The 3,582-nt window shown below is 50.3% G+C and overlaps 1 protein-coding gene across 1 annotated transcript in view; it reads right to left on the reverse strand.

Annotated features, from left to right (window-relative positions):
* LOC136399328 (zinc finger protein 420-like) overlaps positions 1 to 3,582 on the reverse strand; it is a 219,755-nt gene that overhangs the window by 45,066 nt on the left and 171,107 nt on the right. The gene's annotated exons all lie outside the window — the stretch shown is intronic.

Here is a 3,582-nt window from a genome sequence, read left to right on the forward strand (position 1 = left end):
CCTTAACCTTCAGCAAAGACTAAGTTAGTACTAAGTAATCCTCTTTTAAAGATTGCTTTTTGGAGGTGTCCTTTTCCTAAGTAGTCTATTGGACACATGACCAATATTCACAGATTATTCTATAGTGGTAGCTATGAGCACATACATAACTTTAATTTACCTTATAACTTCTCTCTCAGCCAAGGGACTTACACCCCCTTTCTGTATGACTCATAGCAGTACATGCATCAAACCTTAAGATGACTTACTTGGCTTTCATTTACCTTAGTTTCCCTCCCTTCCCAAAGTCTCCATACGTGGACCAGTTAACTTCTGGTTTGTGGCTGAAGCAGGGCATGCTGTCCTTCTCAGGGTCAGCTTACAAGGGTTGGCGGGGTCAGTCTTCGCTGTCCACAAAGGTGTCTTTGCTGGGACTGCAAGCTTCAGCCGGCTGCAGTGGACCCAGGCGGGTATGCCTTCTACCTTGGCAGTAGTGGGAGTGGTCAGGTTCATGGTGTCTGGACCCGTCTAGGTGGGAGTCAGTGCTTGGGTGGTGTACTGCTAGAAGTGCCTCTTGGACAGTCTTTGAACAGTTTGCTGAGTAACCTATAAAACCTGCAAGTACCTAGGGAAAGGGTGTTACATTTCTACACTTTGCAGTTAGAGTTTAAGTCCTAGTGACCACTGCTTCTAGCTGGAATTAGCAGCAGGTCCCAGCCTATAATAAGCATGGGGCATTGAGATAAGAGAAATAAAGGAGACACTAAACATAAAGCAATAAAACCAGACTGTCAATACCCACAGTAGAGATCTTTGAGGGATAAATAAAACTTAAATATTCAAGCAAGGCATAGTAGATGGCCCTTGTGTTATTAGCTTATCTGCTACTTGGAAGAAATACCTTAGGCTCCTGAACGATGTCCTTAGGCCTCCAGTGGCAATTCCCAGCACGCTGGGCAAGGTCAGGTCACAGGTAGCTGGAGCAGGGCTAGAAGAGACTGAACCCTCCCTCCATGGAGCAAGGGGGCAGCTTACCTTCTTATGTCCCTCTTTCCACAGGACAGACGTGTCCCTTGATGGGGCCGGGAAGCCTGGCAGGCTTCAGTTCAATGACCTTTCTTTCCACTCTGGAGCAGGGCCTTGATGAAAGCTATGAAGCCCCTTAGGGCGCTGGAGCCAAAAGTTGGTATTTCCTGACTTCTTTTGGGCCTTATTTGCCTTTTCTGTTACTTCCTTGGTCGTTATAGACCTTAAAAGCCATGCTCAGAAGATCTCACTGAGGGGCTTGACTAAGAGAGCAAAATTGGGAATACAACAACAGATAACCTCTAGCTTACTGCACTGTTATCTTTTGCCTGACTAAGCAGTGGCTCAGCCCTTGAGCCGGTGCCCAAGGAGGAGGGGCATGTGCCTGAAACTGTGAGGGGAGCCTGCTGCTTCTCCTGCAGCCAGCTGCAGCCTGGCTGCCTTTTCTTTCTCTACCTCTGCTGCTATACTGGGCTGCACACTGACCATGACACCTGCCTGCAGGTGGGTGCTGGTGATAGTACGCTAGACTCTCTATGTTTTCTATGGGTCTAGCAATCCTTGGTTTGGCCAGTCTGCTCCTAAGTTGGCCATTCTAGTTCACAAAGAGTCCGCAACGTGGCGGAATCAACAGGGGTTCCATAGTCTCGTGCCCTGTGAGAGAAATTAGAAAAGTTATCAAGCAAGTACTGAAGAGGCATTAGGGCAGCAGATTGCCCCTGACCCACGGTCCTTGACTCTCGAAGGAATCCTGTGAGGAAGCAATGGGCGAAGCAGACAAACGAACCAAATATGCACACAAAACAAACAAAACTTCTAAACCAAAACCAAAGGGAGAAGGCAGCGTCCTGCGTTCCCCGACTGACCAGGTGGGGAGAAATCAGGTGGCGTCCCGTCTGCTCCACTAAACCCTTTTCTAACCAGAGCTCTGTTTCCAAATATTCAAAGAGGAAGCTTCCTTACCAAACAGTCTCAAGACTCCAAATGTTTCAAATCAGCCAAATTCAGTTTCCAAACGGCAACTGCCGGAGGCTGGCCAGCTACCAACGTCTGCTGCAGCCCACTCCGTGAGGAGGGGTCTTACATGGCCAATCTCGCTGGGGGCCTCCATCTGTTACATCCTAACGAGATAGGCCACAGCAGACACAAAGTAAATTTGAATCAGTTTTATTGCAGACCTGCACAGGGACTGCAGGCAACCCATGCAAGGGAGCACTGCAGCCCCCAAACCTGCACAGGGATGCAGGTAACCCACACAGGGGAACACTGCAGCCCCCCAAACCTGCGCAGGGACTGCAGGCAACCCACGCCTCCGAAGAGACTGGAGCACTGCAGCCAACCAAACCTGCGCAGCCAACAAACTGCGCAGGGACTGCAGCCCCCCAAACCTGTGCAGGGACTGCAGGCAACCCACTCCTCCAAAGAGACTGGAACACTGCAGCCCCCCCAAACCTGCGTAGGGACTGCAGGCAACCCACCTCTCCGAAGAGACTGGAGCACTACAGCCAACCAAACCTGCGCAGCCAACAAACTGCGCAGGGACTGCAGCCCCCCAAACCTGCGCAGGGACTGCAGCCCCCCAAACCTGCACAGGGACTGCAGCCCCCTAAACCTGCGCAGGGACTGCAGCTAACCCACACGGGGGCACACTGCAGCCCCGAACTTCTAAAATGGCTCCTTTTTATAGGGTGGTTATCTAGGATGAGCAAGCATCATACAGAAGCTGATGTGGCTGTTAGTCATTGGCTAGGGAGGTCGTGCGCAGTTACGGGGGGGGGGGGTATTACTCAGTGGAGAATTTCAAACATAAACTTCTGATAAGGGTCTCTGACTCAATGCAGGATGTTGCTGAACTCTTTGTTCTCAGCGTCACAGGGACCTTGTACACTCTTGGCAGCCCCAGCATGTCAGTACTCCCTGAATCTAACATGCAGCATCCCATTACCCACAGCCCTTAGTGGATCAGGAGGACACTAATAAACTGAGCAACCCCGGCAGGGACTCGTCATAATATTAACTTTGTGAGGAAAAATCTTAGATATTTTATTACCTTAGTGAAATTCCAAGACCTACAAAAAACAACTGGTGAGAAGTGTGGAGGGGAGCCCACTACAGGGACATTTTGGTCCCACCCATTCCCTCTCCCTCCTCCGCTGTCTCAACTCCTGATTGTTCAGTATTAACATCCGCCCGTGCCTGACCGGAGCATGGTGCAGGGAGCGTCAAACTGGGACGCTGAGGACACAAGTTCGAAACCCCTAAGTGTCCAGCTTGAGCGCGCGCTCCTCTGGCTTGAGCAATGGGGTCACTCGGTCTGTTGTAGCCCCCCGGGTGAAGGCACATATGAGAAAGCAATCAGTGAACAACAAAAATGCCGCAACGTAAAATTGATGCTTCTCATCTCCCTTCCTGACTGACTCTCACAGTGTCGTTGTCAAAAAAAAAAAAAAAAAGAAAGAAAGAAAGAAAGAAAAAGAAAAATCCCGCGCGCAGAGGGAGTCTATCAGTTGGTCCGTAACCCGCTAGGCTTTAGAGACGATGCGCAAGCGCAGTTCGTTACAGACCAGGAAGCGGCTG

Source organism: Saccopteryx leptura, chromosome 3 (genome assembly GCF_036850995.1).
Source record: "Saccopteryx leptura isolate mSacLep1 chromosome 3, mSacLep1_pri_phased_curated, whole genome shotgun sequence".
Lineage (NCBI taxonomy): Eukaryota > Metazoa > Chordata > Mammalia > Chiroptera > Emballonuridae > Saccopteryx > Saccopteryx leptura.